The sequence below is a fragment of the Arachis hypogaea genome, chromosome 9 (assembly GCF_003086295.3).
Source record: "Arachis hypogaea cultivar Tifrunner chromosome 9, arahy.Tifrunner.gnm2.J5K5, whole genome shotgun sequence".
Taxonomy (NCBI): Eukaryota; Viridiplantae; Streptophyta; class Magnoliopsida; order Fabales; family Fabaceae; genus Arachis; species Arachis hypogaea.
In genome coordinates, this window is record NC_092044.1 from 50,190,013 (window position 1) to 50,217,133 (window position 27,121).

Genomic DNA, 27,121 nt, shown 5'->3' on the forward strand with positions numbered 1-27,121 from the left:
GCCCAGCCAGGTAGCCTGGCTAGGCGTTAAACACCCAAAACAAGCAGCAAATGAGCATTAAACGCCCAAAACAAGCTGTAAATGGGCGTTAAATGTCCAAAATAAGCAACTCCTGGGCGTTTAACGTCAGGAACTTAGAGGGGAGGTAGTTTTATTTTCAAACTCAATTTTTTTATTTTTTTTATGTTTTCATCCATAATTTCTTGCATAAACATATTACAAATCCTCATCTTTTAATTTCAAATTTCAAAAAAATAACTCTTAACCCTAAAAATCTTTTCTTCTTTTCAAATCTTTTTTCAAAATGCATATATCTTTCCAATTTCTTTTCAAATCTTTTCAAAATTCATATATCTTTCTAATATCTTTTCAAATCTTTTTTTTTTCAACTCATCATACTATCTTTTCAAATTTAGATTTATCTTTTTTTAAAAAAACTCTCTCTTATCTTTTCAATTTTAAAATTACATCTTTTGCATATCATAATTATCTTTTTTTACAAATCATATCTTCTATCATATCTTTTTCAAAAAATTTTGAACACACCCCCTCCCTTTTAAATCAACATTCGGCCACCCCCTCTCTTCCACAATTTGAATTTGGCTCTCCTCCTTCTCCTCTCTTTTCCTTTCTTTTGCTTGAGGACAAGAAAACCTCTAAGTTTGGTGTGTTGTGCGTGATCACTGAGCTAAGACTCACTAAGATCATGGCTTCTAAGGGAAAACAAACCACTTCAAGAGGCAAAAAAGAGAATAATCTAAGACTACTTTGGAATCAAGAGAGGTTCTTAACCAAGGAACATTCAGACCATTACCACAAAATAATGGGTCTAAGGTCAGTGATCCCGAAAGTTAAATTTAATCTGAAAGAAGACAAATATCTGGAGATCCAAGAGCATATTCGAAACAGAGGCTGGGAAATTCTAGCTAATCTTGAGACAAAGGTGGATAAAAACATGGTTCAGGAATTCTACTCAAATCTGTGACAAACAGAGAGGCAGAGAATGACTGGAACCACTTTCTATACCTTTCGAACCATGGTCAGAGGGAAGATGATTTACTTCCATCTTGATAAAATAAGAGAGGTCTTCAAGCTACCTCAACTACAAGATGATCCAGAATCCTTTAATAGGAGAATGGTATGTGATGATAAGCGCTTGGACCAAATTCTAGAGGACATATGCATCCCTAGAACCAAGTGGACAACTAGCACAAAAGGTGTTCCAAATCAACTCAAGAGAGAGGATCTCAAACCAATTGCTAGGGGCTGGCTGGATTTCATTAGGCGTTTCATACTGCCTACCAGGAACCGCTCCGAAGTCACTATCAAGAAGGCAGTGATGATCCATTGTATTATGCAAGGAAACGAAGTGGAGGTTCATCAACTGATTTCTTGTGAGCTCTACAAAATTGCAAATAAGAACTCCAGGGACGCCAAATTGGCTTACCCAACTTGATTTCTCTACTATGTAAAGAGGCTGGGGTGAAGATAGGAGTAGATGAGTTCATCCCAGTCAAACATCCAATCACCATGAAGTCAATGGAGGGACAACAAGTACAAGAAAACTCCATCAAAAGGAGGGTGCAAGAGTTCCTCCCAGAAATCCCTCAGATTGACTACTGGACCTGCCTAGAAGCATCTGTCACCAAGCTGCAAGAAACTATGGATCAACTTAAGGAAGAATAGCAGAATCAAAATTGTATGATCTGCAAACTACTTAAGGAACAGGAGAAGCAAGGGCGTGAACTACAGGAGCTGAAGCGCCAGAAGCTTTCTCTTGAAGGTCCAGATAACCCACAAATTGAAGGAGCATCCATCTCCCAAAATAAAGGTTGTTGAGTCCTAATCTTAATTTTGTGATAACTTCTGCTATTAGAAATATATCTTAGGAGTCATATAAGTAGTAGTAATTAGTATTTTTATTTTTATCATCTCCAAGTAAGCTATAATTTATTTTTCTCATCATCATTAGACATGAAAAAAATAGCAGATATTTTTAGAATGAAGAGGCAAATTTTTCGAGTTCTTAATAAGAAAAATTCAAATTATTTATATGTGGTGGAAACACTTTTTGTCTTCTGAATGAATGCTTAAACAGTGCATATTTTTTATCTTATTGTTTATGAATGTTAAAACTGTTGGCTCTTGAAAGAATGATGACAAAGAAAAATGTTATTGATAATCTGAAAAATCATAAAATTGATTCTTGAAGCAAAAAAAAGCAATGAAAAAAAAGGAGAGAAGAAAAAGAAAAAGAAAAAGCCAATAGCCCTTAAACCCAAAAGGCAAGGGTAAAAAGGATCCAAGGCTTTGAACATCAATGGATAGGAGGGCCTAAAGGAATAAAATCCTAGCTTAAGCGGCTGAACCCAGTTGTCCCTAACCATGTGCTTGTGGCATGCAGGTCCAAGGGAAAAGCTTGAGACTGAGTGGTTAAAGTCGTGATCTAAAAGAGTGTACCTAAGAACTCTGGACACCTATAATTGGGGACTTTAGCAAGGCTGAGTCACAATCTGAAAAGGTTCACCCAGTTATATGTCTGTGGCATTTATGTATCCGGTGGTAATACTGGAAAATAAAGTGCTTAGGGCCACGGCCAAGACTCATAAAGTAGCTGTGTTCAAGAATCAACATACTAAACTAGGAGAATTAATAACACTATCTAAATTCTGAGTTCCTATAGATGCCAATCATTCTAAACTTCAAGGGATGAAGTGAGATGCCAAAACTGTTCAGAAGCAAAAAGCTAAGAGAAATGTTATTGATAATCTAAAAAATCATGAGATTGATTCTTGAAGCAAGAAAAAACAGTGAATAAGAAAGCTCGCAAAAAAAAAGTGGCAAAAAAAAAGAGAAAGAAAGAAAATGAAAAAGCAAGCAGAAAAAGCCAATAGCCCTTTAAACCAAAAGGCAAGGGTAAAAAGGATCCAAGGCTTTGAGCATTAATGGATAGGAGGGCCCAAGAAAAAAAATACAGGCCTAAGCGGCTAAATCAAGCTGTCCCTAACCATGTGCTTGTGTCATAAAGGTCCAAGTGAAAAGCTTGAGACTGAGTGGTTAAAGTCATGATCCAAAGCAAAAAGAGTGTGCTTAAAAACTCTGGACACCTCTAACTGGGGACTTTAGCAAAGCTGAGTCACAATCTGAAAAGGTTCACCCAGTTATGCGTCTGTGGTATTTATGTATCCGGTGGTAATACTGGAAAACAAAGTGCTTAGGGCCACGGCCAAGACTCATAAAGTAACTATGTTCAAGAATCAACATACTGAACTAGGAGAATCAATAACATTATGTTCAAGAATCAACATACTGAACTAGGAGAATCAATAACACTATCTAAAATTCTGAGTTCCTATAGATGCCAATCATTCTGAATTTCAAAGGATAAAGCGAGATGCCAAAACTGTTTAGAAGCAAAAAGCTACTAGCCCCGCTCATCTAATTGAGACTAAGTTTCATTGATATTGTGAGATTCATTGTATATTCTCTTCTTTTTATCTTATTTTGTTTTCATTTGCTTGGGGACAAGCAACAATTTAAGTTTGGTGCTGTGATGAGCGGATAATTTATACGCTTTTTGGTATTATTTTTATGTAGTTTTTAGTATGATTTAGCTACTTTCTAGTATATTTTTATTAGTTTCTATGCAAAATTCACATTTCTGGACTTTACTATGAGTTTGTATATTTTTCTATGATTTCAGGTATTTTCTTGCTGAAATTGAGGGACCTGAGCAAAACTCTGATTCAGAGGTTGAAAAAGGACTGCTGATGCTGTTGGATTCTGACCTCCTTGCACTCGAAATAGAATTTTTGGAGCTACAGAAACCCAAATGGTGTGATCTTAATTGCATTGGAAAGTAGACATCCAGGGCTTTCCAGCAATATATAAGCGTCCATACTTTGCTTGAGCTTAGACGACGCAAACTGGCGTTCAACGCTAGCTTTCTGCCCTATTCTGGCGTTAAATGCCAGAAACAAGTTACAAGCTAGAGTCAAACGCCAGAAACAAGTTACAAACTGGCGTTTAACTCCAAGGAAGACCTCTACACGTGAAAGCTTTAATGATCAGCCCAAGCACGCACCAAGTGGGCCCGAAAGTAGATTTCTGCATCATTTACTTATCTCTGTAACCCTAGTAACTAGTTTAGTATAAATAGAACTTTTTACTATTGTACTAGGGAGCTTTTGGAACATCTCTGGATCATTGTTCATGTTTTGGGAGGCTGGCCATTCAGCATGCCTACCCTATTTTCACTTATGTATTTTCAACGGTGGAGTTTCTACACATCAAAGATTAAGGTGTGGAGCTCTGCTGTTCCTCGAGTATTAATCCAAAGTACTATTGTTCTTCTATTCAATTCATGCTTATTCTTATTCTAAGATATTCATTCGCACACAAGAACATGATGAATGTGATGATTATGTGACACTCATCACCATTCTCACTTATGAATACGTAATTGACAACCACTTCCGTTCTACATGAAAACAAGCTTGAATGTATATCTCTTGGGTTTCTAATCAATGATTCACATCGACTCCCCTCTGACAATGGGGCATCTGAATTCGAGATTAGAGTCTTCATGGTATAGGCTAGAATCCATTGGCAACATTCTTGAGATCCGAAAAGTGTAAACCTTGTTTGTGGTATTTCGAGTATGATCTGGGATGGGATGACTGTGACGAGCTTCAAACGTAAAAGGATAAGTAAATCCTATTCCTTCACGATCGAGAACCAACAGTTGATTAGCCATAAGATATCTGTGCATGGTATTTTTCATCCGAGACAAGCAATCTGACAGTTGATTAGCCGTACAGAAACCATAGAGGACCATTTTCACTGAGAGGACGGGAAGTAGCCATTGACAATGGTGACACCCAACATATAGCTTGCCATAGAAAGGAGTATGAAGGATTGGATGAAAGCAGTAGGAAAGCAGATATTCAAAAAGGATACAGCATCTCCATACGCTTATCTGAAATTTCCACCAATGAGTTACATAGGTATCTTTATCTTTATTTTATGTTTTATTTATCTTTTAATTATCTAAACTTCACAACCATTTGAATCCGCCTGATTGAGATTTACAAGATGACCATAGCTTGCTTCAAGCCGACAATCTCCGTGGGATCGACCCTTACTCACGTAAGGTTTATTACTTGGATGACCCAATGCACTTGTTGGTTAGTTGGGTGAAGTTGTGAAAAAGAGTTGAGATTACAATTGTGCATACCAAGTTGTTGGCACCATTGAGATCACAATTTCGTGCACCATGTATATGTCAATTTGGTGAAATTATGGATTATGATGGTGATTAGGGTGAAAATTGGGCCAGAGGCTGTAATTTAGTAAGTCACGGTTAATGATGGCATTGATGAGATGTTGAGATTGAATTGGTTGATTCTTTATGGAATTATGTGAATTTTCTTGAATAATGAGCCTTTGAATTAGGATTGATGTTTGATTAGGATTAATGGAGATTGATGTGAATTTGGGTATTGACTCTAGGAGTTGACATTCTAGGTCTTGAATGAATAAGAAATTATTTGAAAATGATAATGGAACATTGAGAATGTATAAAAGATAGTTTTGGGCTGGTTTTAAAAGAGATGGATTGAGAATTTAGCTTATAATGAATGAATGCAGAATTTTGATAAAAATTATTTTTAGCCAACTTTGATGAGCCATAACTTGGCGCTTGCTGTTTGGAATTGAATGGAAGTTCTCTCAAATTAAAGATAATTAAATTACCTTTAAAACAATATAAAGTTGAAGAAAAATTAATTTTTATAGAGAAAGTTATGAGTGTTACAAGTTTGGGGTTGAAAACTAAATTTTTGCAACATAATCAGCTTTTTGAAAATTAGTATTCTCGCATTGCAGAGGTGTCACGCGACGTGAGTAGATGTTTCTCTCCAATACCCTCACGTATGCAACACTGCCAAGTTTTGCACTCATGCGTACATGGAAGTGACATGCGTACCCACAAGCTGGGAATTGCACAAGGTTGTGCGTGCGCACGAGGGATGCATACGCACAAGTCCTATTTTTCATACAAACTCTGTTTTTACTGTTTAACCTTCCTGGCATGCTTGTAAGCCCTCATAACCCTTGTTTTAAATAAGTTAACCCTATTTTAAGCCCCGAATTGACTATGAGGTAGTACCACGATTTGAAGTAAACTGTTCCCGGCTAGATGCCTGGTGAGCCAGATGATATTGTTAAGTGGGAATGGTGGTTTTATCTTGCCTGCAGTGTGATGCACCACTATTTCGTGGTACATCTTGTGCTTAATTTGGATAGATTTTATCCACTTTTCCCATATTTATTCAATGAAATGGCATGGTTTCATGATTGTCTCCTAATTTGTACTTAAGTGTGAAAACATATTTTTTAGGCCTTAATTTGCTAATTTTAATCCACCTTTGATTCCACTAGATGCCTTGATGTGTTTGTGAAATGATTTCAGCTTAAAAAGATTAGGAATGGATCAAAGGAATGAAGAGAAAAGCATGCAAAGTGGAGAAATCATGGAAAATCAAGGATTTGGGATGCACTCACCGACGCGCACGCGCAGCATACGCTCACGCGTGGAAGATGAAGTCGCATGGCAACGCGTATGCGTACATGACGTGTATACGTGGATCGCAAAAAGCCAAGCGACGCGTACGCGTGACCCACGTGTACGCGTCGATGCCCGCACATGACCTCATTAAAGTGGAAACGCTGGGGGCGATTTCTAGGCTTCTCAGGCCCAAATCCAACTCAGTTTCTGAGCCTATTATATGCAAAAATCAAGAGGAGTCAAGGGGGGAAACACACAATTGAATTTACATCATGTTTTAGTTAGTTTCTAGAGAGAGAAGCTCTCTCTTCTCTCTAGAATTAAGTTAGATCTAGATTAAGATTTATTAGATCTAGGGTTAATTCTTGCTTTCATCTACTTTTGCTTTACAATTTCTTGTTCCTCTACCTTTGCTCTCCTAGTTTAGTATTTTACTACTTGTAATTGTTTATTTGTTGTTGATGCACTTTTGTTCCTTTTATTTTCTTTTAATGCAATGTATGTTTGATTCATTCTATTATTTAATTTCTTTGTTGTTGTTAATTTCTTGCTATTAGTAATTGTAGATTTACATTTCTTGCAATTTTATCTTACCTTTCCTTTTATGCCTTCCAAGTGTTTGATAAAATGCTTAGGAGGATGTTAGAGTATATTTTCCTCCTCTTGGCTTGAATTGAGTAATTGGAGACTCTTGAATTATCAAACTCTTTTGTTGATTGATAATTGGAAGTTGCTAGTTGACTTGGATTTCACTAAAACTAGTCTTTCACTATGATTTGACTAGGACTTGTGGACTCAAGTTGATTATATCCACTTGACTTTCCTTCATAGCTAGATGTTAACTAAGTGAAGAAATGGACAATACTTGTCACAATTGATGATGATAATGAGGATAGGACTTCTAATTCTCATTCCTTGCCAAGACCTTTTTACATTTGAGCTTCATTTACCTTCTTGTCATTTATCTTTCTTGTCCCTTATCAAAACCCCAAAATATGCACCTCATAGCCAATAACAAGAGCACTTCCCTGTAATTCCTTGAGAGACGACCTGAGGTTTGAATACTTTGATTATTTTTATTGGGGTTTGTACTTGTGACAAACAATTTTTTGCATGAAAGGATTATTTGTTGGTTTAGAAACTATACTTGCAACGAGACTTCAATAGTGAAATTCTTTACCAACCAATTTTTCCTTCATCACAGTGAGGACGGTGGTGTTATACTACTCATGTGTTAATGAGAGTGAGAACGTGATAATGGAAAGGATGAACTGATGATCATTGGGGGTTAATGAATCTAGTGTGAGCTATTGATAACAAAATTGGAGTTAATGAGCCTAAGCTTGAGAAATTAATAACGAGATTGATCAGTTAATTAAAAGAGTAGGGTCATGTTAATTTGTATCTTCTAAGTTTGGATGAGATTGTGCATTGGTTTAATCTGTGGTATTGATTTCTTGCCTGGCAAAGACAGTGGTATCATCCTGCTTACTTAGTGCGTAGGTCGTATACGGGGATAGTGGTTTTATCCCGCCTGCAGTGAGATTGATAGTGTTATCCTGCTCACTTGTTAATGGAATCGATAAAATGATGAGTTAAGGTTACTAAACAATATTCAGGTTAGCTACTAGGTGTGTCGGGTTTGGCATAATAACCGACATATGAGCTCATGGCCAGTAGGACAGACATGCATCATCTGTATTTGATTGATTTGTTTGGGTTCTCTACTTGTTGTGGCTTATTTATTTGTGTATATTAAGTGACTATGTGCTAATTGCTTTACCTAAATTTACTTGTGTATTATTTGTTTGTCTTGCTTGTGTTTGAATATCTGAGAGGTCCTTCATACTGGTGTCGGTTGATGCTGAGGGCTGTTCTATTTGGAGTTTGTTACCACTACTGAACAAAATGATTGGATATCAAATTTATTGAGTTTGAACCATTGTGACAATGAGAGAACTGATGACTTGTATTGAGGAGAGTTGAGAACTCAAAATCACTAAATATGCTGAGACTAAATATTGAGAATGAAACAGATACTATTGAGATAAGACTAAGATTAGTATATATGCATAGCTGAGATTAGTCTGTTTACCCTGTTTGGATTAGAAAGGACCCTAGGTTTGTATCTTGTCTGCTGGAGTTTTAGGATTGCTTAGTAGGTTCGTGTAGTTTTTACATCGTCTTTATTTGAAACTTTTACATTACTGAGAACTCTGTAAAGGATGATGTTCTCACCCATTTTGGGAATTTTTACCTTTTATATGCTGGATGTGATGCACTTTGCTGAGCGTGCATGATCTCTTTTGGGAAGTAATGATTTATTTTGGGCTCTACATTTTGTATCTCATTTATATATTCTCCACTTTTGTATATTAACTTGTATATCCCTCTTAGAGGTTGATTTTGGAGAAATAGGATTTATGTTTACTGTCGTCATACTTTTGGGATTGTATATTTTTGTAAGGCCGGCCTTTTTTTTGTAGGTCGAGACTAGTACTACTTATGTATTTTCTTTTTGAATCCTATACATATTTTCTTATCTCTTATGTTTTCTTGGTTATGCGCCTTTATTCTCAATGCCTCACGAGTGATACAGTCTTGTTTTGATTATTCTTTATTCATAGGCTCCTAATTAATGAATAATTCTTCAAATACTATGTATATATTTTATTTTTAGAGGTCGTAATACCTCACCACGTCTAATTTACAACCATAGAGTAAAGTTCTGTGTGGTAAGTGATGAGTGGATATTTTATACCCTTTTTGGCACTGTTTTCTTATTGTTTTTAGTTATATTTTATTAAGTTTTATTATGTTTTACTAGGTTTTAGTGAAAAAATCACATTTTGGATGCTACTTTGAGTTTTTGTGTTTTTTATCATTTTAGGTAATTTTTGGGTGAATTTGGCAAGTTCTGGCAAAGTCTGATTCAGAGGAAAAGAAAGGATAGCAGATGCTGTCAAATCCCAACCTCCATGTATTCAAATGAGCATTTTTGGAGCTACAGAGGTCCAATTGACGTGCTCTGAAAAGCGTTGTAAAGTTAACTTCCAAGGCTTTCTAGCAACATATAATGATAAAAACTTTTTTGGAGACGACTGCCCAAAACATACGTTGAACGCCCAACTTACCCCCTTTCTGGCGTTCAACACCCAAACAGGACCAACCTCCCAAATTGAACGCCCAAACTGGCGTTCACACCACCAAGGGAGCAAGGAAGCAGTGTAGACACTCCCTAGTGGGCGTTCAACACCCACTCAACCAAGTTGGACGCCAAGCTCAGCCCAAACACTCACCAAGTGGGTCAAAAAGTGGATTTTCGCACCTTTAGCTTAGTTTATCTCATTTTTTTGTAACTTTTTATTATTAGTAATATATTTTTGGTGTAGTATTTACTATAAATAAGGGACTTCCTTTCTTCTAAGGATCAGGCCTCCCAGGAGGGGAGAAGCACAGACACATTACTTTCTTTGTTTTCTCTTTAAATTATGAGCGGCTAAACCTCCTAGGTTAAGGATAGGAGCTCTGCTCATTCCCATATATTAATATCATTACTTTTCAAGTTTAATATATATTTGATTCCATTCTATGATGTATTGTCATTCTTTATCTTTATGAATCTGGGGTGGAACAAAGGTATAACCCTTTATTCTACATAAGTTCTTTACGAGTCTTGATACAGATAGTATTGAGCTACAGCTTGAGAGTACATCACAGGTTCCAACAAGTTATTTGGGCTAATTGGGATATGTGACATGAAATCCCGTTAATCAGGGTAATTTAGGTCCCTGTGGCATCAAGGCTAGAATCATAGAGCTTCACTCTCCGATCCGGAAGATCCAACCTTGCGTGTGGCATTTTGAGTAAAATCATCAGAGATTGAATTACGTGAGCTTCACCCTCGTCCAGATTGATTGACCTGTTTAGGCATTTAGTTTGGAATATAGGAGATTAATGCCCACGACCCATGGCTTAATCACTTATAGCCTTGCCATTGAATGAATCACTCATCATTAAAGTAGTTAGTAAGCAGTATTAATCCAGAAGAATAAGCATCTCCGAGGCCTTAACTGATTTCCTATCATTGTTTCTACGTCTTTTTGTTATTGTTTTGTTTATGCGCCTACAACAACAACAATCAACTTTCTATTCGCTTGACTAAGATCTGCTAGATAACCACAGCTTCTCAATCCGGCAATCCTCGTGGGATTCAACCCTCACTCACTTGAGATATTACTTGGACGACCCGGTGCACCAGCCGAGTCAGTTGTGTGAGTTACATTTTTGTACACCAAGTTTTTGGCGCCGTTGCTGGGGATTGTTCGAGATCGACAAACTACTGGTTGCCTTGCTCCTTAGATCAGGTACTTTTACTATTTTTCTTTTAATTTCTTTTCTTGTTAATTTTTGAAAACTCTTTAAAAATCTTTTTCAAAAATTTATCTTTAGTCATCTTTTTCTTTTGTTTGAGTCTTGTATCAATTCTGAGGTTTGGTGTCCTTTTGGTTTTTGTTGATTTTTCTTTTATTGATTTTTTTGAAAATTGTTCTTGATTCTTTTAATTAATTATTTGCTTTATCTTGTTTAATTTTAAAGTTTAGAATTTCTTTAGTTTTTCTTTCTTTCTTTCTTTTTGAATTTTGAAAATTTTTAAACAAACTCCTTTCTTTCAAATTTTTTTTTATTTTTCAAATTTTCAAGTATTAATTTTTTATTTTCAAATTAGTATTCTATTTTTTATTTATTTAAAACAAATAATAATAATATTTCTTTTGGGTATCTCACTAAAGTTCTCTAGACTTTGACATAGAGACTCCCCACCTTTCTTTGTTTCATGACTGTGCAGGAACACAAGAATCACTATATATCTAGATGGAGGTGCACAACCCAGAAGAACCCTGGGATCTTACTCAGCTCTCAATCTTGATTTCTATGGAAGCAGCATTAGTATACCTCCTATTGGAGTAGATCATTTTGAGCTCAACCTAGAGTTTATCTTCCTAGTGCAACAAAATTGTCGACTTCATGGACTTACACAGGAAGAGCCCACAGAATTCTTTGCAGACTTCTGATAGGCAAAATTGTGACTCATACTTTTCACAACTCGAACAATTCCTAGTAATGGCTCCAAAAACTTGGTGCACAATACTATGGTTCACACACATTCTTCACAACTTCGCACAACTAACCAGTAAGTGCATTGGGTCATCCAAGTAATAAACCTTACGTGAGTAAGGGTCAATCCCACGGAGATTGTTGGTATGAAGCAAGCTATGGTCATCTTGTAAATCTCAGTCAAGCGGATTATAATGGTTATAATGATTTTCGAATATAAAGATAAATAAAGCATAAAATAAAGATAGAGATACTTATGTAATTCATTGGTGGGAATTTCAGGTAAGCACATGAAGATACTGTGTTCCTTCTGAATCTCTGCTTTCCTACTGCTTTCATCCAATCATTCTTACTCCTTTCTATGGCAAGCTGTATGTAGGGCATCAGAATGGCAATGACTACTTCCCATCCTCTCAGTGAAAATGGTCAAAATGCGCTGTCACAGCATGGCTAATCATCTGTCGATTCTCGATCATGTTGGAATAGAATCCAGTGATTCTTTTGCATCTGTCACTACGCCCAACACTCACGAATTTGAAGCTCGTCACAGTCATCCCATCTCGGATCCTACTTGGAATACCACAGACAAGGTTTAGACTTTCCAGATCTTAGGAATGGCCACCAATAATTCTAGCTTATACCACGAAGACTCCGATCTTTCGGAATGGAGGCTAAGAGATATGCGCTCAATCTAAGGTAGAACGGAAGTGGTTGTCAGGCACGTGTTCATAGGTGAGAATGATGATGAGTGTCACGGATCATCACATTCATCATGTTGAAGTGCATCGAATATCTTAGAATAAGAATAAGCTAAATTTGAATAGAAGAATAATAGTAATTGCATTAATACTCGAGGAACAGCAGAGCTCCACACCTTAATCTATGGTGTGTAGAAACTCCACCGTTAAAAATACATAAGTGATAATGGTTCAAGCATGGCCGAATGGCCAGCCTCCACAAAAGTCCAAGATAGCATAAAACTGATCAAAGATCTGGTCAAAGATGCCTAGTACAATAGTAAAAAGTTCTATTTATACTAAACCAGCTACTAAGGTTTACAGAAATAAGTCTAAGTGTAGAAATCCACTTCCGGGGCCCACTTTGGTGTGTGCTTGGGCTGAGCTTGAGATTTACACGTGCAAAGGCTTCTCTTGGATTAAACGCCAAGTTGTAACGTGTTTTTGGCACTTAACTCTGGTTTGTGACGTGTTTCTGGCGTTCTACTCCAGAATGCAACATAGAACTGGCGTTGAACGCCAGTTTGTGTCATTTAAACTCGAATAAATTATGAACTCTTATTTAAAATCGTGCCATTTGGAGTTCTGTAGCTCCAGAAAATCCATTTTGAGTGCAAGAAGGTCAAAATCCAACAGCATCAGCAGTCCTTTTTTAGCCTCCTATCATATTTTTGCTCAGATCCCTCAATTTCAGCCAGAAAATACCTGAAATCACAGAAAAATACACAAACTCATAGTAAAATCCAGAAATGTGAATTTTGCATAAAAACTAATAAAAATAGCCCTAAAAGTAGCTAGATCCTACTAAAAACTACCTAAAAATAATGCGAAAAAGCGTATAAATTATCTGCTCATCATAACACCAAACTAAAATTGTTGCTTGTCCCCAAGCAACTGAAAATCAATTAGGATAAAAAGAAGAGAATATACTATAAATCCCAAAATATCAATGAATATTAGTTCTAATTAGATGAGCGGGACTTATAGGTTTTTACTTCTGAACAGTTTTGGCATCTCACTTTATCCTTAGAAGTTTAGAATGATTGGCATCCATAGGAACTCAGAGTTCAGATAGTGTTATTGATTCTCCTAGTTAAGTATGTTGATTCTTGAACATAGCTACTTTTATGAGTCTTGGTCGTGGCCCTAAGCACTTTGTTTTCCAGTATTACCACCGGATACATAAATGCCACAGACACATGACTGGGTGAACCTTTTTAGATTGTAACTCAGCTTTGCTAAAGTCCCCAGTTAGAGGTGTCCGAGCTCTTAAGCACACTCTTTTTTCTCTGGATCACGACTTTAACCACTCAGTCTCAAGCTTCTCACTTGGACCTTCATGACACAAGCACATGGTTAGGGATAGCTTGATTTAGCCGCTTAGGCCTGGATTTTATTTCCTTGGGCCCTCCTATCCATTGATGCTCAAAGCCTTGGATCCTTTTTACCCTTGCCTTTTGGTTTTAAGGGCTATTGGCTTTTTCTGCTTGCTTTTTCTTTCTCTTTCTTAAAATTTTTTTTCGCAAGCTTCTTCTTTTTCACTGCTTTTTCTTGCTTCAAGAATCAATTTCAGAATTTTTCAGATTATCAATAACATTTCTCTTTGTTCATCATTCTTTCAAGAGCCAACAATTTTAACATTCATAAACAACAAGATAAAAAATATGCACTGTTTAATCATTCATTTAGAAAACAAAAAGTATTGTCACTACATCAATATAATTAAACCAATTTCAAGGATGAATTCGAAACTCATGTACTTCTTGTTCTTTTGTATTAAAAATATTTTTCATTTAAGAAAGGTGAAGGATTCATGGAATTATTCATAGCCTTAAGACATAGTTACTAAATACTAATGATCATGTAATAAAGACACAAACATAGACAAACATGAAGCTCAAAAACCGAAAAACAGAGAGATAAAAACAATGAAGTTAAGGAATGAGTCCACCTTAGTGAGGGTGGTGCCTTCTTCTTGAAGGACCAATGGTGTCCTTGAGCTCCTCTATGTCTCTTCCTTGCCTTTGTTGCTCCTCCCTCATAGCTCTTTGATCTTCTCTAATCTCATTGAGAATGATGGAGAGTTCTTGGTGTTCCACCCTTAATTGGTTCATGTTATGACTCAATCCTTCTAGAGAAGTGTTGAGTTGTTCCCAATAGTTATTTGGAGGAAAATGCATCCCTTGAGGCATCTCATGGATTTCTTGATGATGAGCTTCCTCAGGCGTCTCTTGAGATCCATGGATAGGCTCTCTTGTTTGCTCCATCCTCTTCTTAGTGATGGGCTTGTCCTCTTTAATGAGGAATCTCCTTCTATGACAACTCCAGCTAAGTTGCATAGATGTCAAATGAGATGAGGAAAAGCTAGCCTTGCCAAGGTGGAAGGTTTTTCGGCTACTTTATAGAGTTCTAGAGAGATGACTTCATGAACTTTTACTTCCTCTCCAATCATGATGCTATGAATCATGATGGCCCGATCCACATTTACTTCTGATCGGTTGCTAGTGGTCTTGATGGGCTTTTTAGATGAATCTCTCCATCTCCCATGACTCAAAGGTGGAAGCAATTGCCTTCCCTTTCCTCTTTTTTGAGGTTTCTCTGGCCTTAGGTGCCATCAATGGTTATGGAAAAACAAAAAAGCTATGCTTTTACCACACCAAACTTAGAATGTTGCTCGCCCTCGAGCAAAAGAAGAAAGAATAGAAGAAGAAGAAGAAGATATGGAGGAGAGGGGGAGAGGTGTGGGTTTCGGCCAAGGGGGAGAAGAGAGGGTAGTGTTGTGTGAAAATGAAGAAGGATTGAGGGGTTTATATAGTGGAGAGAGAGGAGTTTAGGTTTGGTCATTTAGGGTGGGTTTGGGTGAGAAAGAGATTTTGAATTTGAAGGTAGGTGGGGTTTATGGGGAAGAGTGGATGGATGTGATTGGTGAAGGGGTAATGGGAAAGAGAGATTGAGGTGATTGGTGATGGGTATAGTGTTATTGGATTATGTGAAGAAGAGAGAAGTGAGGTAGGTGGGGATCCTGTGGGGTCCATAAATCCTGAGGTGATCCTGTGGGGTCTACAGATCTTGAAGTGTCAAGGATTTATCATCCCTGCACCATTTAGGCGTGTAAAACGCCCTCTGTATGCAATCCTAGCATTTAACGCCAGACTACAGCTCGTTTCTGGCGTTAAACGCCCAAATGTAGCCTGTTTTTGGCGTTTAACACTAGCCTGATGCTTTTTTCTAGCGTTAAACGCCAGCTTGGTACTTGTTTCTGGCGTTAAACGCCAGACAGATGCTTGTTTCTGGCGTTTAAACGCCAGACAGCTCTTCCTCCAGGGTGTGCTTTTTCTTCTTCTATTTTTTATTCTATTTTTATTTTTTGTTATTATTTTGTGACTCCACATGATCATAAACCTAATAAAACATAAAAGAACAATAGAAATATAGATAAATAAAAATTGAGTTGCCTCCCAATAAGCGCTTCTTTAATGTCAATAGCTTGACAGTGAGCTCTCATGGAGCTTCACAGATGTTCAGAGCATTGTTGGGACCTCCCAACACCAAACTTAGAGTTTGAATGTGAGGGCTTCTCAACATCAAACTTAGAGTTTGGTTGTGGCCTCCCAACACCAAACTTAGAGTTTGATTGTGGGGGCTTTGTTTGACTCTGTATTGAGAGAAGCTTTTCATGCTTCCTCTCCATGGTTGCAGAGGAAGATCCTTGAGCTTTAAACACAAGGTAGTCCCCATTCAATTGAAGGACTAGCTCTCCTCTGTCAACATCAATCACAGCTCCTTTTGTGGCTAGGAAGGGTCCTCTGTCAACATCAATTATCCTTACCAGTGTCTAGGATTATGAAATCAGCAGGGATGTAAAGGCCTTTAACCTTCACTAACACGTCCTCTACCGACCCATAAGCTTGTTTTATTGACTTGTCTGTCATCTCTAATAAGATTCTTGCAGCTTGTACCTCAAAGATCCCCAGTTTCTCCATTACAGAGAGTGGCATAAGATTTACACCTGACCCCAGGTCATACAGAGCCTTCTCAAAGGTCATGGTGCCTATGGTACAGTGTATTAAGAATTTACCAGGATCTTGTTTATTTTGAGGTAAAGTTTGTTGAACCCATGTATTTAGTTCACTAATGAGCAAGGGAAGTTCACCTTCCCAAGTCTCATTACCAAATAACTTGGCATTCAACTTCATGATGGCTCCTAGATATTGAGCAACTTGCTCTTCAGTTACATCTTCATCCTCTTCAGAGGAAGAATAGTTCTCAGATCTCATGAATGGCAGAAGGAAGTTTAATAGAATCTCTATGGTTTCTATATGAGCCTTAGATTCCTTTAGGTCCTCAATAGGGAACTCCTTTCTGTCTGGAGGATGTCCCATGAGGTCTTCCTCATTGGGATTCACGTCCTCCCCTTCCTCTTCAGATTCGGCCATTTTGATTATATCAATGGCCTTGCACTCTCTTTTTGGATTCTCTTCTATATTGCTTGGGAGAGTACTAGGAGGAGTTTCAGTGATTTTCTTACTCAACTGACCCACTTGTGCCTCCAAGCTTCTAATGGAGGACCTTGTTTCATTCATGAAACTTAAAGTGGCCTTACATAGATCAGAGACTATGTTTGCTAAGCTAGAGGGGCTCTACTCAGAATTCTCTGTCTATTGCTGAGAAGATGATGGAAAAGGCTTGCTATTGCTAAACCTGTTTCTTCCACCATTATTAAAGCCTTGTTGGGGCTTTTGTTGATCCTTCCATGAGAAATTTGGATGATTTCTCCATGAAGGATTATAGGTGTTTCCATAGGTTTCACCCATGTAATTCACCTCTGCCATTGTAGGGTTTTCAGGATCATAAGCTTCTTCTTCAGAAGATGCTTCTTTAGTACTGTTGGATGTGTTTTGCAATCCATTCAGACTCTGAGAAATCATATTGACTTGCTGGGTTAACATTTTGTTCTGAGCCAATATGGCATTCAGAGCATCAATTTCAAGAACTCCCTTCCTCTGAGGCATCCTATTACTCACAGGATTCCTCTCAGAGGTGTACATGAATTGGTTATTTGCAACCATGTCAATGAGTTCTTGAGCTTCTACAGGCATTTTCTTTAGGTGAATGGATCCACCTGCAGAATTGTCCAGTGACATCTTAGAGAACTCAGATAGACCATCATAGAATATATCCAAAATGGTCCACTCTGAAAGCATGTCAGAAGGACACTTTTTGGTCAACTGCTTGTATCTTTCCCAAGCTTCATAGAGGGATTCACCATCTTTTTGCTTGAAGGTCTGAATATCCACTCTAAGCTTGCTCAACTTTTAAGGAGGAAAGAACTTGGCCAAGAAGGCCGTAACCAGCTTATCCCAAGAGTCTAGACTATCTTTAGGTTGTGAGTCCAACCATGTTCTAGCTCTGTCTCTTATAGCAAAAGGGAAAAGCATGAGCCTGTAGACTTCAGGATCTACTCCATTAGTCTTAACAGTATCATAGATCTGTAAGAACTCAGTTAAAAATTTATAGGGATCTTCTGATGGAAGTCCATGAAATGTGCAGTTCTATTGCATTAGAGCAACTAGTTGAGGCTTCAGCTCAAAATTGTTTGCTCCAATGGCAGGGATTGAGATGCTTCTTCCATAAAAGTTGGAAGTAGGTGTAGTATAATCACCAAGCATCCTCCTTGCATTATTATTGGGTTCGGCCATGTCTCCTTCTTTTTCGAGATTCTCTGTAAAGTTTTCTCTGAATTGTTGTGCTTTAGCTTCTCTTAGCTTCTTCTTCAGAGTCCTTTCAGGTTCAGGATCTGCTTCAACAAGAATGTCCTTGTCCTTGCTCCTGCTCATATGAAAAATAAGAGAACAGAAAAGGAAGAAGAATCCTCTATGTCACAGTACAGAGATTCCTTTATGTGAGTAGAAGAAGAAAAGAATAGAAGAAGGAGGAGAAAAATTCGAACACAAAGGAGAAGAGAGGGTTCGAATTTTTAGATGAAGAGAAGTGTTAGTAAATAAATAAAATAAATAGAAAGAGATGAGAGGGGGAGAATTTCGAAAATTATTTTTGAAAAAAAATTAGTAATTTTCGAAATTTATGAGTAAAATAAAGGAAAGATATATTTTTTTTGAATTTTTAATGAGGAGAGAGAAAAACACAAATATGACCTAAAACATGAAAATTTTGGATCAAAACCAATGATGCATGCAAGAACACTATAAATGTCAAGATGAACACCAAGAACATTATGAAGATCATAATGAACATCAAGAACTTATTTTGGAAAACTTTTCAAGAAAAGAAAACATGCAACACACCAAACTTAGAAATTTTCAATGCTTAGACACTATGAATGCAAAAATGAATATGAAAAACAACAAAAGACACAAAACAAGAAAATATGAAGATCAAACAAGAAGACTTACCAAGAACAACTTGAAGATCATGAAGAAAGAAATGCATGAATTTTTCAAAAAAAAATGCATAAATTTTAAAAACATGCAACTGACACCAAACTTAAAAATTGACACTAGACTCAAACAAGAAACACAAAAATAATTTTTTGATTTTTTTGATTTTGTTAATTTTTTGGATTTTTTAAAAATTTCTTTTTGGAAAAACGAAAACAAATAAAAAATTTTTGAAAGATTTTTGAAAACTTTTTGAAAAGAAAATTACCTAATCTGAGCAACAAGATAAACTGTCAGTTGTCCAAACTCAAACAATCCCCGGCAACGGCGTCAAAAACTTGATAGGCAAAATTGTGACTCATACTTTTCACAACTCAAACAATTCCTAGTAATGGCTCCAAAAACTTGGTGCACAATACTATGGTTCACACACATTCTTCACAACTTCGCACAACTAACCCCCAAGTGCATTGGGTCGTCCAAGTAATAAACCTTACGTGAGTAAGGGTCGATCCCACGGAGATTTTTGGTGTGAAGCAAGCTATGGTCATCTTGTAAATCTCAGTCAGGCGGATTGTAATGGTTATAATGATTTTTGAATATAAAGATAAATAAAGCATAAAATAAAGATAGAGATACTTATGTAATTCATTGGTGGGAATTTCAGGTAAGCGCATGAAGATACTGTGTTCCTTCTGAATCTCTGCTTTCCTACTGCTTTCATCCAATCATTCTTACTCCATTCTATGGCAAGCTGTATGTAGGGCATCACCATTGTCAATGGCTACTTCCCATTCTCTCAGTGAAAATGGTCCATATGCGCTGTCACAGCACGGCTAATCATCTGTCGGTTCTCGATCATGTTGGAATAGAATCCAGTGATTCTTTTGCGTCTGTCACTACGCCCAACACTCGCGAGTTTGAAGCTCGTCATAGTCATCCCATCTCAGATCCTACCTGGAATACCAAAAACAAGGTTTAGACCTTCCGGATCTTAGGAATGGCCGCTAATAATTCTAGCTTATACCACGAAGGCTCCGATCTTTCGAAATGGAGGCTAAGAGATACGCGCTCAATCTAAGGTAGAACGGAAGTGGTTGTCAGGCACGCATTCATAGGTGAGAATGATGATGAGTGTCATGGATCATCATATTCATCATGTTGAAGTGTAGCGAATATCTTATAATAAGAATAAGATGAATTTGAATAGAAGAATAATAGTAATTGCATTAATACTCGAGGAACAGCAGAGCTCCACACCTTAATCTATGGTGTGTAGAAACTCCACCGTTGAAAATACATAAGTGATAATGGTTCAGGCATGGCCAAATGGCCAGCCTCCATAAAAGTCTATCAAAGATCTGGTCAAAGACGCCTAGTACAATAGTAAAAAGTTCTATTTATACTAAACTAGCTACTAAGGTTTACAGAAATAAGTCTAAGTGCAAAAATCCACTTTCTAGGCCCACTTTGGTGTGTGCTTGGGCTGAGCTTGAGCTTTACACGTACACAGGCTTCTCTTGGGATTAAACGCCAAGTTGTAATGTGTTTTTGGCGTTTAACTCTGGTCTTTGACGTGTTTCTGGCGTTTTACTCCAGAATGCAGCATGGAACTGGCGTTGAACGCTAGTTTTTGTCATCTAAACTCGAATAAAGTATGGACTATTATGTATTTCTGGAAAGCCCTGGATGTCTACTTTCCAAAACAATTGAGAGCGCGCCATTTGGAGTTCTGTAGCTCCAGAAAATCTATTTCGAGTGTAGGGAGGTCAGAATCCAACAACAACAGCAGTCCTTTTTCAGCCTCCTATCAGATTTTTGCTCAGGTCCCTCAATTTCAGCCAGAAAATACCTGAAATCACAGAAAAACACACAAACTCATAGTAAAGTCCAGAAATGTGAATTTTGCATAAAAACTAATAAAAACATCCCGAAAAGTAGCTATATCCTACTAAAAACTACCTAAAAACAATGCCAAAAAGCGTATAAATTATCCGCTCATCAACTTCCTACAGATTTCTGACACAGTACAAACCAACAGGGTAGATCAGGACGTCTACATGCTGCTGCTCTTTCCATTTGCTATAAAAGGCCAAGTAAAGAGATGGTTGGATGGTCCGCCTAAATCAAGCTTGAACACATGGAATAAGCTGGTGGACAAGTTTTTGAATCAATACTTTCCCCCAAAGAAGCTGACCCAGCTAAGACTAGATATCCAGACCTTTAGGCAAGGAGATAGCGAGTCCCTCTATGATGCTTGGGAGAGGACAAGCTGATGCTTAGAAAATGCCCGACGAAAATGTTTTTCAATTGGGTTAAGCTGGATATTTTCTATTACAAACTCTCTGAGGTGGCCAAGAGGTCATGGGATCACTCTGCAGGTGGTTTCTGCACATAAAAAAGACAGTTGAAGAAGCTAATAAACTCATCGACACAGTCACCAGTAATCAGTATCTATACTCATCTAGTGAGACCTTAATGAAAGGAGACGTCAAGACAGTGTCCACTGAATCTATCGCTCCGAAATAAAATGAAACATTAACCCAGCAGCTGCACCTTCTCACACAACAAGTCCTAAGCTTGCAAGAAGTATTGCAGGAAACCCAAGCCTTCAGCCAGAGTTTGGAAGCACAGTTAAACCAGGTCAAACAGCATTTATCTGAACAGATAAGAGAATAGTGCCAAGCCAACCAATTGGTGAGTAGAACGACCCTGAACAACCAGCCCCAGAACAGTAAGAAGCAAAGGAAAGAGGAAATGGTAGAAGATAAACAAGCTACAACTCAGAGAACCATCAAGGGCGCTAAAGACCCAGAAAGGGATAACAGGGGCATCCAATGCCCAGAAGGGAGCAACCTTGGCGTTGAACGCCAAGAAGGAATCACCAAGGGCATTCAACGCCCAAAAAGGGGGGGACAACAAACACATCAATTCATGAGACACCTCCCCTAGACAGTTTGACAACACTTCCTCAGTCCTTAGGGATACTCACCCTGCACCACTTATGGCCCTTGAGTACAAGGCCAAGTTACCATACCCTCAAAGACTCCAGAAAGCAGAAAAGGATATGTAATTCACTAAGTTCTTAGAAGTTTTCAAGAAGCTGGAGATCAAAATCCCCTACACAGGGGATTTTGAACAAATGCCTTCATATACTAAGTTCATGAAGGAAATACTGAATAACAAGAGGGACTGGAAGGCAATAGAGACAGTGGTGCTTCCTAAGAAGTGCAGTGTAGTCATTCAGAGGAATCCTCCAGAGAAATTGAAGAGACCTCTCACTCTTCCCAATGACACAGTGCCTACCCCAAGCGTAGAGTGCAAGGCCATCATAATGGATGCTGAATCCATTCCAAAGGAGGAAGTGTAAGCTGCTAAAGGGTCAGAGGAAGGAGAAGCTCCAGAAAAGGCTGAGACTACACTATCACATGCCCCCTTTGTGACACCAATTCAAGAGTTTGAAGCACCACATCTTCAGAATCCCCAAAAGGAGTCCAAGGACGAGCACTGCTCATAGTTCTTAGAAGTCTTTGAGAAGATACAAATCAATATCCCTTTTGCTAGGGTTTTGAAGCAAAGGCCTCTCTCTACTTGAAAAAACTTCATTGATGCTGAGTGAGGCAAATTGGTGCTGAGGTTACGTAAGGAGTGGATGGTTTTCAAGGTCTTTAAACTTTCACTACTCCCTGATAAAGGAGGTCCTTGCTTGCAGGGTACAATGATGAAGCCTCCTCCCTTGGTGGAAACACATACAGTTTCTCCAGCCATCAAACCTAAGTTTGGTGTTGGGTGTGCACTATCAACCAAGGAGGTAGGTCCCAAGAGAAGGATGCCTAGAGGATGGAAAAACAACAACATCACTACTGAAGGCTTCTCACTAGGGACGAGGGTAGTATTCCTTGCAAGCCCATTCCTGCCTCATGTAGTGAACACGATCCTGTCTCTTGAGCATATTAAGCCGATCCATGATAGCACAGGAAGGAAGCTCCCAATGAGGAGTGAGGATTTATTCCTCTAAGACTATCTTCCTCCTTGAAGGAACTGACTGTCAAGCTAGTGACGGTAAAGAAGCGCTTGTTGGGAGGCAACCCAACCTTGAGTAGAGTACTATTATTTTTATTTCTTTTGTTTATCTTTATTTGCTTTCATTTTAATTAATTTCCATAAGTTTCCCTTACTTTTTAATGTTTGTGATCATCTGTAGCACTTAGAGCAGAAATAGGAACGCGCAAGAGAGAAACAGAACACCCTGGAGGGTGCCCTTTACTGGCATTCAACGCCAGAAGGGAGAAGAGAGTTTAGGCGTTCAATGCCCATAAGGGAAGCAGTTCTGGCGTTCAACGTCAAGAGCGGACCAAGTTTTCTTTGCTTGGGGACAAGCAAACTTTTTAAGTTTGGTGTTGTAAAGTGAGCTCTAGGTATACTATCATCAATGATATCAAAGGGAGGTGAATCATCTTCATAGAAGAGCACAGCCTGAGCAACCATCAGCACAGTGGTGGTTGGGTTTTGTCCCCCCTTTTCTTTCTATTTTTCAGTATTTCATTCTATTTTCTGTTTTCTATTCTAGCTTTTGCATGATCACTCTTAGAATTCTGCTTTAGTAATTTACTTTCAAAATTTTCAAAAAAAATTTTTGGCTTAAGATATCGTATGTATCCTACAACAAGCTTAAAAGATTTTTTTTTTTTTGAAAAAGAAGTAGTAAAATACACAAGGTCTTGAGAATATCACAAGTTATTCCAATTACTTAAGATGTGGAGGCCTTGCATTTATCTTATGAATGTATGAATTAATAGTGCATGATTGATATTGGAGTTGAGTATGTTGGCTCTTGAAGAACAGTGAATTCAGAGAAGTATTATTGATTCTCTAAAAAATAAAAAAATATTGATTCTTGAAGTAAGAAAAAGCAGCTAAAAGAAAAAGAAAAAATAAAAGAAAAAGAAAAAGCTCAAAAGAAAAAGAAAAGAGCAAGGATCCAAGGCTTTGAGCATCAATGGTTAGGAGGGCTGAAATTAGCCTAAAAAGCTCAAATGAGTTGCTATCCCTAACTAAATGCTTGTGGTGTGAAGGTGTCAAGTAAAGAACTTGAGACTGAGCAGTTAAAGTTGTGATTCTAAAGCTAAAGAGTACGCTTAAGAACTCTGGGCACCACTATCTAGGAATTTAAGCAAAGCTAAATTCTCCAATGGATTCCTCCAATTAAGTGCCTGTGACATTTATGTATCCGGTGGAAATATGAAAAAACAAAACGCTTAGAGTCACAGCTAGGCTCAAAAGGTGCAAAGCACCAAAAGAAGCTGTATTCAAGAATCAAGAAAGGCTGATGGAAGAGAATCAATAATATCATCCGGTTTCTAGTTCCAACAGATGTCAATATTTTTGAGCTTGAAAGGAAAGTGAGATGCCAAAACTGTTCAGAAGTAAAGAGCTAATAGCTCCATTCAATTATTTGGAACTGAGCTTCATGGAAAACTCTAAGACTTATTGTATCTTTCCCTTCTTATTAGTCCTACTTGTTTTTGGTTTCTTGAGGACAAGCAACAGTTTAAGTTTGGTGTTCTGATGAGTGGATATTTTATACCCTTTTTGGTACTATTTTCTTAGTGTTTTTAGTTATATTTTGTTAAGTTTTATTATGTTTTAGTAGGTTTTTGTGAAAAAAATCACTTTTTGGATGCTACTTTGAGTTTTTGTGTTTTTCTTATAAATTTAAAGGCGAAGAAAGGATAGCAGATGCTGTCAAATCCTGACCTCCATTCATCCAAACGAGGATTTATTGAGCTATAGAGGTTCAATTGACGCTCTCTTAATGGCATTGGAAATTTAACTTCCAAGGCTTTCTAGAAATATATAGTGGTCTATACTTTTCTTTGGGGACGACTGTCCAAAACGGACGTTGAACGCCTAACTTACCCCCTTTATGGCGTTCAACGCCCAAATAGAATCAACCTCCCAAGTTGACCACCCAAACTGGCATTCAACGCCACCAAGGGAGCAAGGAAGCAGCGTGGACACTCCCTACTTGGCGTTCAATGCCCACTCAACCAGTTGGATGCCAAGCTCAGCCCAAACACTCACCAAGTGGGCCCATAAGTGGATTTTTGCACCTTTAGCTTAGTTTATCTCATTTTTTTGTAATTTTTAATTATTAGTAATATGTTTTAGGTCTAGTATTTACTATAAATAAGGAATTTCCTTTCTCTTGAGAATCAGGCCTCCCAGGAGGGGAGAAGCACAGACACATTACTTTCTTTGTTTTCTCTATAAATTATGAGTGGCTAAACCTCCTAGATTAAGGATAGGAGCTCTGCTCATTCCCATGGATTAATATCATTAATTTTCTACTTTAATATATGTTTGATTCCATTCTATGATATCTTTTCATTCTTCATTTTTATGAATCTGAGGTGGAACAAAAGTATGACCTTTTATTCTACATGAGTTCTTTACGAGTCTTGACCTAGATAGTATTGAGCTATAGCTTGAGAGTACATCATAGGTTCCAACAAGTTATTTGGGTTAATTGGGATATGTGACATGAAATCCTGCTAATCAGGGTAATTGAGGTCCCTGTGGCGTCAAGGCTAGAATCATAGAGCTTCACATTCCGATCCGGATGATTCGACCTTGTCTGTGGCATTTTGAGTAGGATCATTAGAGATTGAATTTCGTGAGCTTCACCCTCGTCCAGATTGATTGACCTGTTCAGGCCTTTAGTTTAGAATAGAAGAGATTAATGACCATGACCCATGGCTTAATCACTTACAGCCTTGCCATTGAATGAATCACCCATCATTAAAGTAGTCAATAAGTAGTATTAATATGGAAGAATAAGCATCTCTGAGGCCTTAAATGATTTCCTATCATTGTTTCTACATCTTTTTATTATTGTTTTGTTTATGCACCTACAACAACAACAATCAACTTTCTATTCGCGTGACTAAGATCTGCAGGATAACCACAGCTTGCTCAATCCGACAATCCTCATGGGATTCAACGCTCACTCATCTGAGGTATTACTAGGACGACCCGGTGCACTTGCCGGTTCAGTTGTGAGAGTTACATTTTTGCGCACCAGTAGGGTATTACAAGTCTGCCTTTTAATCTCCAATATTGCCTTGCACTTGTCCTGGTTGGCTTCGATACCCCTTTGGGTGAGCATTGATGCATAGCATCTTTATCTTTATTTTCTTTGTTATTTCTTATAAAAAAAAAGCTAATGAAGCTTGATTGATATTGCTTGGAAATGAGAAATTTAAATGCTTATTGAAAATACTACTTTGAGTGCTTGTCTTCATGATTTTGTAGAGAAATGAGACACTAAAGTAGCACAAAAGGATTAAGCAAGTGAAGTGGCATGTGAATTAAGTGTGAATGGCATGTATATGGCGTGTGGAAGTTGCATGTAAACTCAAGTGTGAAGTGGTGTGTACTTGGCATGGGCATTAGCGTGTGGCTGCTGTGTTTAAAACTACATGCCTTCAAGCCTTGCAAGAGCTTTAATCTTGGTGTGGGACCTGGCGTGCCAAGGAACTGGCACATTGGGCCACTATCCTAGAGGGCCAAAATAGGCGTGTGCATTGGCGTGTGGCTAGCGTGTCTAAAACCACACGCCTTCATGCCTTAATCAACCTCATCCTTGGCGTGGGAGCTAGCGTGCCTAAGAAGTGGCATGCTTGGCCACAATTCGAGAGGACACTGCAAGCCTCACAAGAAGTGGCACTTGAATCACATCCCAGACTGACCTCTCTTCACTCGAATAAAGATAGCTTGAGCTACAGAGGTTCAAATGACATGTTTTTAATAATATTAGAAAGCTGACTTTTAGAGGTTTCCAATGATATATAATAGTCCATAGTGGAAACTAAAGCTGAGGATGCAAATCACTATTCTTTCAGCATTGCAAACCTAGTGTGTGCTTTGGCGTGTGCACTAGCGTGTCTCACTCCACACGCCTTTGTGCCTCAATTTCCTGCAATCTTGGCATGTGGAGTGGCGTGTAAGAGAAGTGGCACGCTGGGCCATTCTACCAGACTGACCTCTTCACCTTCAAAAGAGCATAACTTGAGCTATAGAGATCCAAATGACACGCTTTCAATGGCATTAAAAGCTGACTTCTAAAACTTTCCAATTATATATAATAGTGTATAGTGGTTTTTTAGTTTGGGGCTGTGAACGACACCATCTTTCAGTGTTACAAGGCTGGTGCGTAAACTGAACTGTGGAGTGAAGTAGCACGTTGGGCCATAACTCCAAGAAGCAATTCTTCTTCAAAATGAGCGTGCTAATCAAAT

The 27,121-nt window shown here is 38.0% G+C and overlaps 1 non-coding gene across 1 annotated transcript; it reads left to right on the top strand.

Annotated features, from left to right (window-relative positions):
- The first annotated feature begins 17,621 nt into the window (after nt 1-17,621).
- LOC112713461 (small nucleolar RNA R71) lies at nt 17,622-17,729 on the top strand. Its single transcript, XR_003158433.1, has one exon. It is a non-coding gene; the product is annotated as a small nucleolar RNA R71 (small nucleolar RNA).
- Nucleotides 17,730-27,121: the final 9,392 nt, after the last annotated feature.